Genomic DNA, 16,100 nt, shown 5'->3' on the forward strand with positions numbered 1-16,100 from the left:
CGAAATAATGATGCTCTTGCCTCAGGGTCTGGACTATTTACAGTTTGTTAATTACGATGTTCATTGGAATTTTAGTTTGGATAAGATGATTTCATGAACCAAAAGTTGGAAGTGCTTTGACTGTGTTACCAAAACTTTGTTGTAATTTGAACACAACACTTTAAAAAAAAAACCTCTCTCTACTATAAATATGGTTCATGTGAAGCGAAACATGGTGACAAACGATTATGATTAAAATCCAATAAAAGTAACAAAATAACTACATTTATATTGTATCCCTTTTTAATTTCTGACAGGGGAAAAAATAGGTTCCCTCTAAAACACCAGCTTCTGCAGCTTTTATTTTAAAAAAAAACCAGGCTGGTTGCAGAATTACAAGAAAAACAAACATAATGGGTGACAGTTATTTAAGTGGAGGAGTTAGCTTTCGCCCGTCCTGGCAAAGTTAGTTTGTGTGGGAGGCTGCTGTCATCACATAGTAATGATCGTATTTTTAAGAAGAGAAAACAGACCTCTTCATGCTACGAAGAGGATATAAAATTGTGGGCGGCAGTTAACCAGCCGACTACATCTAAACTTGAACTGTGTAATGCACAGAGATGCGCTGTGTAATGTGGTTCTCAGTCTATAGGTTTCCTTGTGAGAGCTTCTTTGTGTAGTGCAGACATTCGTCATGTACTGCTGGGTCTGTGGAGATCTGTAACGAACACTGGTAGATGTTGTTGAGCTCCCAATGGTCTTTAAAATGAGCTCACTCTGATTAAGTCCACTTCTGGACACAACTAGACTGGGATTGTCAGTGGACTAGCAATTCACCTGGTGTGTTGTCTGGAGGAATCCAGACTGAATAGTCGTCTTAATTAGCGTATGTTAAATGATCAACTGTTTAACCCACTGTGGCCTCTACCTCCAAACGACCTGAACTTGGTTAATTTGGAAGGAACAAAGTTTAAGAAGGTGCTGCTCAATATGAAGTGGGGTGGGACAAGCCAGTCGGTGTTTCTGAGGAGAGTCAACAGTATCAGAGTGAAAATAAAGGCAGCTGTGATATTATCATAAATGTAAAGAAGGGTTAATGTAATGTATAAATCAACCACTCGAGGGAGCTAGATGTACAGCTATATAAGACATTGATGCCTTGTGGGTGAGAGGTTGAGGAGAAAGCTAGAGAACAGACTGAAGGATTTGGATTTTGTTTATTGTCACGTGTACCAAGGTACAGTGAAAAGTATTTGTCTGCGAGCAGCTCAGCAGATCATTAATTATAGGAAAAGAAAAGGAAATAAAAGAAAATACATAATAGGGCAAGAAAAGAAAGATAGTGTGAGTGAGAGCAGATCATAGTTAATGTAATAGTGTAGAGATTACTAGTAGATAAGTGTAGATGATATGTTTATTATCAACTGTATTATATCGGAGTAAGTGTCCAATCCAATTAAGTAGTGTTAATAAATTTATAGCTTTGTTCAATTTAAAATTATTTGTGGTCTTTGTGAACACCAAGCCAACCATCCTAGAATAAGCAACACAAAGAACACCACAGCAGCCATCCGAGGTTACGCACAGAACGCCAACTAGGGGACAACTGGCTTAGATCTGACGAGTCATAGAGTTCACCTGAGGAAGGAGCAGTGCTCCGAAAGCTAGAGTTTGAAACAAACTCATTGGACTTTAACCTGGTGTTGTCAGACTTCTTATAGAGTTTTACAGCACAGAAAGGGCTGGTGCTGTTCATGATGGCACTTCCCATTGAGTCAACATTAGATGTATAGCCACCGTCGCTGTGGCGTCTGTCTATGGCAAAGCAAATAATCAAACCCAGTGGAATGCTATCAAAATGGCAACACTTTTAACATGAGACCACTGAGGCGAGCACTCATCTTGTCCTATGTTCTGGTGTTTTCATTGGCCATTGTGTCTTTTTTTAAACTTTAAGAGGCAAAGTTTGAATGGTGCCGCGGGGTTGTTCACATCCACATCAGTGTCTAAACACAGATGAATGCCCCTAAATGTAGCTGTAAGTTCAGAGGGAAAGTTTGCCTCCGGACTCCTGATTGATTTCCAATGGTCAGCCAAGAGAGACTGGGATAGCTTCAAATGTAAGTGGCGAGCTACTGAGATATGAGGTGTGAAACAGCCCAAAATTACGCGAAACTTAACTTTCACATTGCAATGATGGGAATCTGGTTCTGAACAGGAACCTGCTGAATGCAACAAAAAAAAAATCGTATTTATTTAGACCAAAAAAAAGAGGAAAATGTGCCTTTTCAAGAACTAAGCTCTTGGAGTGTGTTCTGAATTTCATGGGCACAGATTGCACTGTCTGTGGAAAATGAAACGGAATTTAACCAATTTGCTTTGGCATCTAAAAGTTACAGGAAAATGTTGGCTTTGAAGCGTACATTAAACAAAAAAGCTGTTGGGAGGGTTTTCAAATTATTAGCACATCTTTCTTTTTGTAACCTCCATTTCCAGGATAACTTCTATTTCAAATCTAAAATCAAATATTGTTGAATTTGATCAAATAATTTAAACTCAACAAATGATGTTATCCGGCAAATGTGATTTTCCTGGCCCCCAACACCAGCGGGCATCATTGCGGAGGGACGTGGAAATTTGGAGAATTTAGCGGCTCTCCAGATTTTATCAACCCACCCAAGAGGATGATTGCCAGCAAATCTCGGCCGATTTGTAGTTATTACTACCTCCCTGAGAATATTGATATTCTTTGGCACGTGATGGTCTCATTGTTGTTGGGTACCACGGAATTAGTAACTATGGTTTGCAGTTGGTCAGGGTTGAATGATGGGCTGTAACATAGTTGGGTACCTGAAACCTTTTTCAGACTAGATCATAGGTCATAGAATTTGCAGTGCAGAAGGAGGCCATTCGGACCATCGAGTCTGTACCGGCTCCTGGAAAGAGCACACTACCCAAGGTTAACACCCCGACCCAACACCAAGGGCAATTTTGGACACTAAGGGCAATTTATCATGGCCAATCCACCTAACCTGCACATCTTTGAACTGTGGGAGGAAACCGGAGCACCCGGAGGAAACCCACGCACACACGGGGAGGATGTGCAGACTCCGCACAGACAGTGAACTAGGCCGGAATCGAACCTGGGACCCTGGAGCTGTTAAGCGATTGTGCTATCCACAATGCTACCGTGCTGCCCTATGGAAGATGTTTCATAGAGATGCCCTTTCTCGAAGGTTTTACCAGTGGTTTACCTGCATCGCCTCCTGTCAGACACAACCAATGTCCAGAAAACCCACGCAACCCCCTGCAGTGCAGACTTAGGCCATTCGGCTCATCGAGTCTGTGCCGAGCCACCGGAAGATCACCTTATCTTGACCCACTACCCCGCCCTATCCCTGTACCGCCATCATGGCCAATCTGCCTAACCTGAACATCTTTGGAGGGTGGGAGGAATCCGGAGCACCTGAAGGAAACCCCGCAGACATTGGGAGAATGTGCAACACCCAGACAGTCAGGCATGGCCGGAATTGAACCCAGGCACTGGCGTTGTGAGGCAGCAGTGCTAACCACGTGTCACCATACATGACATGTTGAAGGCGTATAGTTTCTGTGGCTGAATGGCACTCTGTGATTCTGTCTTTTTCACACTTTATTTGCTTTGTTCAATGTGATTGGCATTGAGCAATGACAAACTTTCTTCAGAATTTGTTGTCTCTATTTCCCCCTATAATAGAAAATTTCCTCCCATATTGTAGCTTTTTTCTGAGGACTTGTACATTAGACCTTTGCCCACATTGTTTGATAGAAAGTCACATTTTGCAATCAAAACAATACTTACTTGTGAAACTGGCTGTTGCTTTTATCATTTCCAGATGTGTGGACTTCCATTGCATCAGTGATGATGTATTGTTTGTGGTACTTTCTTATAGATATTGAAATGTGGTGGTGTGTTACTTTTCACCAGGGAGTCTAAATTGCAATTGCAACATGCATTTGAACATAAATGTTGTAGCCTGGAGCTGTAGTGGTGGTGAGGCTCCAATTTATTTCCATCACATGGGCTGAGAGTGAATCTTTCCCACTCTTACGACCTGCCATTCGCGCATGCTGGGAGGATTTGCAGGTCAGTATTCCCTCCAGTTGTTTGGATGCATTATGAACTCACCTTCGAGTCCTGGGGTGGGACTCAAAACTGGAAGTTTTGGCTTAAATGCAGGGATCCTACCCATTGATTGGCAAGACTACCTCATTATTGAAATGTCTGACAAATGGGATGTTCAACTGAGGGCTGGTCTCCTGTTCAATGGAATATAAACAATATCACAATACTATTAAAAAAAGAGGTAATTTTAAGATGTATATAGACTAAATTTATCAAATTGGCAAGTTCATATAGTTTCTTGGAACGATACGTTGTCAAACCAACCAGTGAGCTAGTTGTTTTGGATTTAGTATTGTGTAATGTGATGGAATTAATTATTGGTCTTGTCGTGAAGGATCCTATAGGGAAGAGTGATCATTGCATGCATGAATTTCAAATTCAGTTCGAGGGCAATGAACTTGAGTCCCACACTAATGTTCTGGTATTAAATGAAGGTAGTTACATAGGCATGAGGACAGGTTTGCTCCTAGTGGACTGCGCAGAAAGACTAAAAGATTAATGAACCGTGGCAGACAGTTAAGGAGATATTCAATTCCTCCTAACTAAAGCACATTCCAGAGAGGAAGAAAGATTTAAGAGGGAGTAAATGCTGAGTAAGGTGGTTAAAGATAACATAGAGCCAAAAACTAAGGCATAACATGTTGCAAATGTTCAGTGGCAAGCTGAATAGTTGAGAAAATTTTAAAGACTAGCAAAGGTTTACTAAAAGTGTAATAAACAGAACAAAGGTAATTTTGAAAGAAACCTCACGCAAAATATAAAAATGGACAACAAAAGATTCCACAAGTATATAAAAAGGTAGAGAGTAGCTAAAGTCAATGTTGGTCCCTTAAAAGTCGAGACTGGGGAGTTGACAATGGGGAACTCCGAAACGGCAGGGACAAATCAATATTTTGCCTCAGTCTTCACAGTGGAGGACACTGTAACTAGCCCAATAGTAACAGGTAATGCAGAGGTTGTTGAAAAGGAGGAACTTAAAACAACTGCAATCCATAGGAAAAAAAGTGCTGAGCACTATTGGGATTAAAGGCAGACAAGTCCAGAGGGCCTGATCGCCTACATCCTAGGGCCTTAAAGGAAGTAACAGCAAAGATAGTGGATGCATTGGTTATAATATTACAAAATTCCCTGGATTCTGGAAAGGTTCCAGTGAATTGGAAAAAGGTTAATGCATCATTCCTGCTCAACAAGGGAGAAAAGCAGAAAATAGGAAACTATAGACTAGTTAGTTTAACATCTGTCGTTGGAAAATTGTTGGAATTAAGAAAGTAGTAATGAGACATTTGAAAATCAAAACGCAAGGGAATTCTCCCTGCAGTCTGATCACAATGATCTCTCAGCTAGTACCATCAAAACAGAAGTGAACTGATCAATTGTCCCAGGAAGTCATTGGGTAAACTGGGTACGTTGCTTACCTACATAAGAGCAGTAGCTACACTAGGCTGCCGCTGCTGTCCTGTACTGAGGGAGTGCTGCAATGTAGGCGGTGCTGCCCTGCAGAGGAGACGTTAGAATAAGGCTCCGCCTGCTCTGGTGAATGTAAAGACATACGGCACTATTTCGAAGAAGGACAAGGACTTAGCCCCGGTGTCCTGGCCACTCTCTATCTCTCAATCAACATTACAAAATCAAATCACCTGATCGTTACGACCTTCCTGTTTGTGGGAGCGTTCTGTGTAAAAATTGGCTGTCGGGTTTCCAACATTACAACAGTGAATAGACTCGGAAAGAGTTTGGCTGTAAAGAGCTTTAGGATGTCCTGAGGGCGTAACAGGGGCTTTATAAACTCGAGTCTTTCTTTCTTCTTTATTTCAAGAGCCATTCATTGGGCATGAAGCACTTTGAGATATCCTCAGGGTATGAAAGGTTTGATATAAACAAGTCTTTCCTTCAGTTACTTTAACAGATTATACGTGGAACAAGCTTTCACGAAAATAGTATAGAGACTCGACTATATCAATCCTGGCTGGCCTCCCATCTCTCATGCTCCATAAACTTCAGTTCATCTGCTGTCCGTTATGCTGCACTGAATCCCACTTGCCCATCACTCCAGTCTTCGCGGACATACATGAGCTCCCAGTGTTTAATAAATCGTTTCATGGCCTTTGGCTCCATCTCTGTAAACCTCCTCCAACCTTAAAGCTCCCCAGTGCTCTGTTCCTCTGATCCTCTGACCCTTTGTCCATTGTCCATTCTCTTCGCCCCACCATAGCAACCCCCATGCCTTCGGCCTGCTAGGCCCCATGCTTGGGCAACCCATCGGCAACCTCAACTGTCCCATGAGTTACCTGAATGCACCCCTTGAGTATCTTGTAAATGATCAAGTTTCTGGTAAACCCTCTTAACTAACATGGAAGCAGCTTGGGATGTCACCCTACATTAGAGACACAATATAAATGCAGGTTGCTTAATCTGATACAAAATTGGAAGATTATTATCTGGCAGCTTATTTAGAGCGCTGAAAAGATTATCTCGTGCATATGTATTGGATGTTTTTTTAGCAGTTACTTACGGGACTTACACATGGTTACGGGAAAGCTCGGCAGAAGCGAGTGGTTGTGGCACAGACAATTGGGACTGTGAAGAGAATATTGGATGAATATTTGAAACTGAGGAAGATACAGGGCCATGGGGAGAAAGTAAGGCAGCATGTTTGGTTTTGGATTACTCTAGCAAATAGCTAACAGAGACATATTGGGCTGGATGGTAGTCTCCTGTGGTGTGAATGTCAATAGTTCCAAGTATTCTGCAACACTTTGCTTTGTTATTCGCCCTCTCCTGCTGCGCTGCTGACTGGCTTGTTCTCAAGTCCTTCCCGCTGGTGGACCTTCCTGTCTCTTAGTGTCCCACTTCATTTGTTTCTGGCATTGAGTCATTGCTGGCTCCATTGGCGAGGGCTTCTGGACACCCTGACACCACCTTTCTTATTCCACTGGCATTACGCTCGAAAGTTGGCAGCATGGCATGTACTGCTATCCTAAGACTCACTATCGCCCACTCCACTGGATCCTACTTTGTGTTCCCAGAGACTAGCAGGGTGGCGGGTATCTAATCTCAACTTTTAACCCTGGCCGGCTTAGCAGCACACATGCCCAGCAGTCTGACCTTCCCAGTGTTCGAAAGGCCCAGATGGTGGTGGGTTGCCCTCTAACTGAGTGGCTTGCAAGGCCATTTCCAAGGGCAGTCAAGAGTCAACTACGTTGCTGTGGATTTGGAGCCACATGCATCAGTAACGATGGTGATTCAGTGGCCATTATTTTGCAATGACTTTATAAATTGATCAGGTATGTAGCAAAGCTATTTGGGAATGAAGGGAAAAGAGCCAAATTGCTCCCCTCCCATCTGAATGACCCTCAGAACTCTGAACAGCCTTTCGAAAGGCCAAACATGCAGCTCGGTTCCTCTTACACTGGATTTACACCAGAGAATGTATCAGTGGGTGTGTGAACAAGCAGGAAACCCAAACTTCAGGCAGGCACTATTCATTTTAAAAGGAGCAGCTCGCTGTGAGAGAAACTCCCGGCTATTAATGGAACAGTGACTCACAAGAGACCCTTTTATGCTTTCACGGGACCTGAGCATCACTGGCAAGGCCCAGGTGGGGGTGAGCTGCCTTCAAACTCAGTGGTTTGCAAGGCCATTTCCGAGGACTGTGAGGAGTCAACCTCATTGCTGTGGGACTGGAGTCACGTGTATGCAGGCCAGATGAGAATGACAGATTCCCTACCGGAATCAGGTGGCTTTTTAAAACAATACAGTAGTTTAAATCGGTCACCATCACTGAGAGACTAGCTGGGGTTTTTTTTTTCAAGCGTTAATTGGAAATCCAGCAGCAACCATGTCAGATTCTCCAGAATATTAGTCTGGGCCACTGGAGTACTTACTACTCTGGTAGCATTATTGCAATTCACTCATAATAAAAAGTGTTGGTGTGATCCACAATGATGGTCATTTTCAGGCTCTTCTGCCCTCAACTCTGTTTGATTCGGATTTGTAATAATGGCCAATTTGATTGATTCTCTGACCAATATTGTCTGGAAATAAATTTGTTAAAGGCCAGCCAAAGTTTCTGATGAATGGATGATTTTTACAATTGGCACTGCTTGATATTTGCCGCTTCATCTACATTCTTTCTTTCTTTCTTTCCATCCTCGCCCATAGCCTGGCGCCATTTTGTCCCTTTCCTGATCAGCACTTCTTTTCCCAACGGCCTTGCCAATCGCAACAAAATGCACAGCCAGCGATTTAAATTTTGGGCCTTGTGTTGGCAAACAGCTCACCAAATTAATGAAGTGTCATAAGAATATGTTGCATTACATTCCAGAATTTTCGAGCGCATTCCTTTAGAAGAAAAAAAACCTGCATAACTTTTTTTAACAATTCAAATGTTTTAAAAGGTATTGGCGGCCGGGGGGGGGGGGGGGGGGGGGGGGGGGGGGGGGGGGGGAAGCGGGGTGGGGTGGTGTAACCTATTTCACAGTATCCGAAAGATGCAACACTAGTTCTACGTGCCCGCCAACCTAGAAAGCCAGCAAAAACCTATCTGGTGACCATTGCTGCTTCTCGAGGTTCAATTTCTTACATCCCACACAAAACCCACCCTCCCGAAGGCTCGTGGCTCCTATGACCGAGAGGTAATCTGGGCTAGGGTGCTTACGGTGAGCAGTTGAATCATTTCTAACCTCTTTGACCGACGATGATTGAGAGTGGTTGAGGCAAATCATATCAATGTGTTCAAGGGGAAGCTAGACAAGTATATGAAAGGGAAGGGAATAGAGGGATACGATGGTAGAGTTAAATGAGGAAATTACTCAAGTGGACCTTAAACACCAGCGTGACTGGTTTGTGGTGAATGGCCCAAATCTGTGCTGTTTCTATATTATATATTACGTCCGAATTTGCATCACTACGCAGCCATGTCCCTAGAAGACTTGTTCGTTATTCGCTACTTTTAAATCAGATGCTGTCCCTGTTTTGTTTTATTGAATCTTCTGTGAACTCGTAACACATTTTCTGTTTGGCACAAACAAGTGTATGCTTGTTCATTTACTGACGCTATTGGAAGCGACTGAGCCCTCTAAGGTTTATTCACCCATTGGTGTCTGAGGAGCAAGCTGCAACCTTGAGTTAATGAATTTGGCCCAAATGATGCAGCAGTTTTTTTTATGGCATTTCTCGGAATTCATTTTTTAAATCTTTTATTATTGTTACAAGTGTGCTTACATTAACACTGCAATGAAGTTACTGTGAAAATCCACTAGTCGCCACACTCCGGTGCCTGTTTGGTTTCACAAAGGGAGAATTCAGACTATCCAAATTACCTAACAGCACGTCTTTCAAGACTCATGGGAGGAAGCTGGAACACTCGGAGGAAACCCACGTAGACACAGGGAGAACGTGTAGACTTCGCACGGACAGCGAGCCAAGCTGGGAATCAAACCTGGGACCCTGGTGCTGTGAAGCAACAGTGCTAACCACTATGCTGCCGTGCCACCCTCAATTACATCAGTGTCCTTGTACATTTTCAGAAGAAATGCTAAGCTCTGAGGATATAGAGCAATACCTAGGGCCCCGATCGCGGGCCAGACCCCAGCGGAGGCCCCCCACGGTGAAGGAGCCCCCGGCCCAGCGAGCAGTGTTCCCGCCGGCTGCGAGCAGGTGTGGACGGCGCCGGCGGAACTCTGTCGTTTCCGCGTGGCCACTCGGCCCATCAAGCCTGGAGAATCGGCGGCCCGGACACGGACAGCGGCCCGCAACCGGCGCCGCGCCAAACGCACCGGCGCAAATGGCACAGATTCCCCGCTCCTCGGAGAATCGCGTGCCAGCGTCAGCGTGGCGCGGTTGCGGCGATTCTCCGGCCCGGCGCAGGGCTCAGAGAATCTCGCCCAGGGTCATTGGACGGGAGGCGGGTTCACGTGATGGACTGCGCTGTGTTCACGACTCTCTGTAGCTTCTTACAATCTTGAGCCGAGCAGTTGCCACACCAGGCTGTGATGCAGCCAGATAGAATGCTTTCTGTGGTCTATCTGTAACAATTGGTAAGAGGCAGTGTGGACATGCCGAATTTCCGAAGTTCCCTGAGGAAGTATGGGCGCTGTTGTGCTTTCTTGGTTGCAGCATCGATGTGGGTGGACCAGGGCCGATTGTTGGTGATGTGGACACCGAGGAAGTTGAAGTGCCAATGGAGAGACGAGAGGAGTTTCAGCTCCTCTTGTTCCACATTCACGTCCTAACAGCATTGTGGGAGTACCAACGCCACATAGATCACAACAGTTCATGAAGGCGGCTCAGAACCAGCTTCTCATGGGGATTGAGGGATGAGGAACAAATGTCAGTAACGCCCACACTCTGTGAAAGAATAAACAGAACGTTCAATGACCTGAACTCCTTCAGATATTTGCAAGACCTTGGCAAAAGTTTTATTTTTTTTCCCCCTTGCATCTTGTTAGGAAATGACTTATACAGTTTTCACTGAGATGGAAACACTCCACCCCCCCCCCCCCAACCCCCCACCCAACCCCCCCCACCCCCCACTCCCTATCTAACTCTGAATTTAAATTATATTTTGCCTCTGTCTCTTTCCTTGCGACCTTTATCCCCCCTCCCCCAAATCCATGCCAGCAATTTGAAATTGGTGCCAGATTAACAGAGCGGGATTTGGGACAATTGAGAGAGTGTTTAGATAAGGTTGATTGAGTGATCCCAGTAAATGTAGGGGACAGTAGCAGAGTGGTATTGACACTGGGTTCATCAAGCAGAGGTCTGGACCAATAAATGCTCTTCAGCACATGAATTCCAAGGCAGCTGGAGGAATTTAAATTTAACTCATTAATAAACCTGAAATAAAGTGCTCCCCCTGCTGATAGATGGTGCTGGCATTGACTCAGTTACATTAATGCAGAATCAGTCCCAACTTGGAACAGGAATGTTAATTTAGACAAGGCTGCTGGACTTGATGGTATTCTCCTTAAACTACAAAGATTCGGGAGCTGTTATCCCAATTACTGACGCACACATTCAATAGCTCATTGAGACCCAAGATTGCTCCTATTGATTGGCCTGGTGAGTGCCTGTATTTAAGAAGAGAAGTGAGTCAGAACCTGCGAAATGTAGGCTATTTAGTTTGAACTTAGTTTTGGAGATTGCTGTAAGGAACTATTGTGTGCTATTATCATAACTGTAAGAACTGCAAGGGTTAATGAAATGGCTAGAGTAGCCACTAGAGGGAGTTATAGATACAAGAATATAAGGCATTGATGCTAAGCCTTGTGGGGGAGGGTAGTCCAGGAGTTAACTCGAGACAATCAGAAGTATTATTAGTATGAGTAAGAGCAGATCGTAGTTTATAACAGTATTGAGATTAGTTGTAGATGAGTGTAGTTTATATGTTAACATCAACTGTGTATTATTTAGAAGTACGTGACGAATCCAAATTAGTAGTGTTAATAAATTTGTAGGTTTGTTTAAGTTCAAGCTATTTTGTGGTCTTTGTGAACACTACGCCAACCATCCTGAATTAAGCAACACAAAGAACACCACATTTTGGAGATGTATTGTATGATTATTTTCAATGAGGAGAGATTATTAAGGAATCCCAACAAGGTTTATGGGGCAACAGTCCTGATGAAAGGTCATCGGCCTGAAGCGTTGGCTCTGGTGCAGAATTTTCTGGCCCCGCCCACTGCTTGGACCTCCCGGTCCCTCAGAATCAGTGGCTGGGCCGTCGAACCTCCTGCCGCGGCGGGTCCCACGTTGACAGGGCCGGAAGTTCCCTGTCTCTGTCCCTTTTTCTCTCTCTCTCTCCACAGATGCTGTCTGACCCGCTGAGTATTTTTATTTCAGAATTTCAGCAAAGGCAGTATTTTGCTTTTGAGCTGACGTTCAATTTTTCTGTTACTGGCTATGCTCTTACCTCAGCTAATGATGTCTCTGCTGATTGAATTCACAATGGCTCTCCTCTCCAGTCTAGAGCTTGGGTCCACACTGCCATCTTCCTCCTCCACCCCCCCACCCCAATCCCACCCTCTTCTCAATTTATGCCGGCACATTTCTTTCCTCCCTCAGTTCACGTCGACATCCTTGTTTCCCCCTATGCATTCTTCCCCCCGCCCCCTGCACCCCCACCCCTCCTCTACCCCCCCCCAATTTACAATTAAGCTCCTCTTGCCTTTTCCACCAGTACCAATTTCTATCTGAAGCCAATACTGCTGCAGTGGATAAAACTCTGCTGCCAACAGGAACTGCTGATCTTGCAAAACAATCGCAAGAATATTCTTGAACATTGAACATTTGGCTTCTCGGTCAATGAGATTTATAAACCTAAATCTAGATTTAGAATTACCTTCAGTACATCCGCACATACAATCAAAAATCTATAGACGTGCACACTCTATTTCTTTAGTTATTGTAAAGGGGCAGCAGGGTAGCATGGTGGTTAGCATAAATGCTTCACAGCTCCAGGGTCCCAGGTTCGATTCCCAGCTGGGTCACTGTCTGTGTGGAGTCTGCACGTCCTCCCCTTGTGTGCGTGGGTTTCCTCCCACAGTCCAAAGATGTGCGGGTTAGGTGGATTGGCCATGCTAAATTGCCCGTAGTGTCCTAATAAAAGTAAGGTTAAGGGGGGGGGTTGTTGGGTTACGGGTATAGGGTGGATACGTGGGTTTGAGTAGGGTGATCATGGCTCGGCACAGCATTGAGGGCCGAAGGGCCTGTTCTGTGCTGTACTGTTCTATGTTCTAAAAGCTTCTGGCATTATTTGACCTCTGTTGGTCACATATATTTTACTCTGGGAAACAGTGGCACAGTTGACATGGCACTGGACTAGTCATTCAAAGGCCCAGACTAGTAATCTGGGGACAGCAGGGCAAATCCCACCCTGGCAGACGATGGAACTTTAGATTCAATTGATACAAATCTGAAGTTGAAAGCTAACAGTAACCAATAAACCATCATCGATCGCTGTAAAAACCCATCTGATTCACCGATAACGGCCCTCTGGGAAGTAAATCTGCCGTCCTTACCTGGTCTGGCCAAGGTGCGACTCCAGATGCGCAGCAATGTGGTCGATTCTTAACTGCTCTCTGCGAATAGCCTAGCTGTTCAGTTCAAGGGTAACTAGGAATGGGTGACAAATGTGGGCCTTGCCAGCAACACCCGCATCCCACAAAAGAAACTCTCAAAAACTTTCAACTCTTGCATTCCTTGCTTCAGGAATGCCTCGAATCGATACATTGGTACAGTGTGTTTGAGGTCACCATTGGAATTATTTTTTCTTCAGTGATCAGTTTAATCTCAGTCCACCATATGCATTATATCATGTGTCCCTTGATGAATGGAAACTGTTGCACTCCTGTATCTATTTAACACTCCATTGCCAAGTTGCCTGGCCCGTGGCCAGAAGAGCCTCTTTGTGAACACTTATCTCTTGGCTTTTCTTGTGTTTCGCGAAATTTAACAGGGTCCCTGTTAAGTTACGCACGAAAAACCGACAAACTGTAACAGGCACGTCGGCTTCTAACATTTTGCTGTTCAGAATACAAACGCACTTTGTTTCATGAAGGAAAGGGAAGAGCCCAGCGAACCTTTTCCAACATTGATACAGTATTGGGTCTGTCAAAGTGCCTGTTAAATGATGTGTTGTTAAAGTCGAACAGACCACAGCTTGCTTGGGTCCGTGTCAACAGCCACAACAGAACAAGAAGCCCTCTCAGTGCTCCCGTTAGTGCTGCAGGGTAAACTTGTGCTTCATGCAGTAATTAAGGTATATTCTTCAGTTGTGGAGCCACATCTACATTGATTTTTAACATTATTTTCACAAGTGTGTTTTGCAATTTATGTGATAGCAAACTAATCCACTTGAGTTCCAGGTAGGGGAGTTTGTCTATTTTGGACAAAGGATAACAGAAGATGGTAGCTACGATGCCAAAGTGAGAATAAGCGCAGGGATAGCCAGAAGTAATTTTGTGGAGATGAAGGATCTGTTAACATATATAGTTCCCACAATGCAGAAGGAGGCCATTTGGCCCATCGAGGTGGACCAACCCGCTGAAAGAGCACCCTACTTTGGCCCACTCCGCTGTCCAATCTTCGTAACCCCATATAACCTTCACACCTTTGGACACTTGGGGCAATTTAGCATGGCCAATTCACCTAACCTGCACATTTTTGGACTGTGGGAGGAAACCGAAGCACCCAGAGGAAACCCACGCAAACACGGAGAGAAAGTGCAAACTCCACACAGCCAGTCACCCGAGGCCAGAATTGAACCCGGGTCCCTGGCGCAGTGAGGCAGCAGTGCTAACCACTGTGCTGCCCAACAGTAAGAAAACTCAAGCTATAACAAAGAGAAAAACTCATGAGATGCTATGTTCTGACCACTTGCCTGTATATGTCAGACAAATGGACAATAAATAAAAGATCTGTGGAAGAAAATTGAGGCCTTTCAAAATGTGAACATGTAAACAACAAACATGCAAATTAGAAACAGGAGTAAGGTTATGGCTGATCTGATTGTAGCTTCAACTCCATCCCCGCCTCCCGGTTTGTCAACTAGCTCTGCCTTAAAAATATGCAAAGTATCTGCTACCATCACCTTTTAAGGAAGAGAGTTCCAAAGACTCATAACCCTCTGTAGAAAAAAAGAATCTGGGTGCTAAGTCATATGCTTAAAATTCCATTTACAGACCTTAAGACAAATGAAGAGGTGCTTGAACTCGCGAGAGCAAAAGGAATTCTTTAAAAAATGACCCGCAAAAAAGAAAGTGTCAGTAATTTGGCCATTTGATGAAAGGCCAAGATCTCTTCTAAAGGACAAAGGGGAGGTTAGCAGAGGAAGGGCCATCCTCGGTGTCGTCAGTAACTGATGGCACAGCGTGCGCGGTTGCTGCAGTGGATGTGTGAGGATGGCGCAAGACAGACAGATTTCCTAAGGCAGCAGGAGGTGTAGACGGAGTCAGTGGATGGGAGGCAGGTTCGCGTGATGGACTGGGCTGTGTTCACAATCCTGCCAGACCTGTTGAACTTATCCAGCATTTTCTGTTTTTATCCCTTCGGATGGACTGCTGGCTGATCGTTTTTTTTTTTTGAAACTTTCGAAATGTGTGTTGTTGGCATGGTTTTGTGAGATGGAAACTCAAAGCTTGCATTTCAATTATGAGCGAGTTTGTGGAGGATGAAGGAAAATGTCCTACTCTATAATAGTGGTCATGAAATGGGCAGGAAAACAGTGTAGTTACAAAAGAGTAGTGTGTATTCATGAGAATAGTTGGATTAAGCAGTGGTTTAGAAATTACACATCTTGGAAGAATGTTCAGGCTAATTGCTGGTTCTTGGGAAAATCTACTGAGGAAGGCCTGTGCTGTTGTGGGCCCTTCTCTAATTCCCTTTTCAAAAATGTGCCCAGCCAGGAACCAGAAAAGTGAGGGATGATCTTGTTAATCAATAAATTGCTTGCATTTCCAGCAAACCATGTCCTTATGTTTTGGGCATATCCGAAGCTTAGGGGTTTCTGCAGAGGTCATGTCCACAGTGCTAAAAACAAGGGTGGTGCCGAGTCCAGAGGTGGTGATTTTTGGAGTGTCGGAAGACCTGGGAGTCCAGGGGGCGAGAGAGGCCAACGTCTTGGCCTTTGCCTCCTTGGTAGCCTGGAGACGGGTATTGCTAGCGTAGAGGGACTCGGAGACCCCAAAATCAGAGATCTGGGTTAGTGACATGGGTTTCTCAGACTTGAGAAGTTTGCCTTAAGAGGGTCAACACTAGGGTTCGTCCGGAGTTGGAGTCGACTTGGTTGGGGAAAACTAACTGTCATCAGAGGCAATAAGAAAAAAAAGGGGTGGGGGATGGTGGGGGTAGAGTTAGGCTATTTTCTGTTTAAGGTAGGTGGGGTTTGTTAGGAATGGAGATGGTTTATGCACTATGTTTATATTTGTATTTGTACTGTTTGTTATTATTATAACAT

The 16,100-nt window shown here is 44.5% G+C and overlaps 1 protein-coding gene across 4 annotated transcripts in view; it reads left to right on the forward strand.

Moving 5' to 3' along the window:
- Positions 1–16,100, forward strand: part of ralgps1 (Ral GEF with PH domain and SH3 binding motif 1) — a 723,987-nt gene that overhangs the window by 517,585 nt on the left and 190,302 nt on the right. The window lies entirely within an intron of this gene.

This window comes from Scyliorhinus canicula, chromosome 21 (genome assembly GCF_902713615.1).
Source record: "Scyliorhinus canicula chromosome 21, sScyCan1.1, whole genome shotgun sequence".
NCBI classification, from domain to species: domain Eukaryota; kingdom Metazoa; phylum Chordata; class Chondrichthyes; order Carcharhiniformes; family Scyliorhinidae; genus Scyliorhinus; species Scyliorhinus canicula.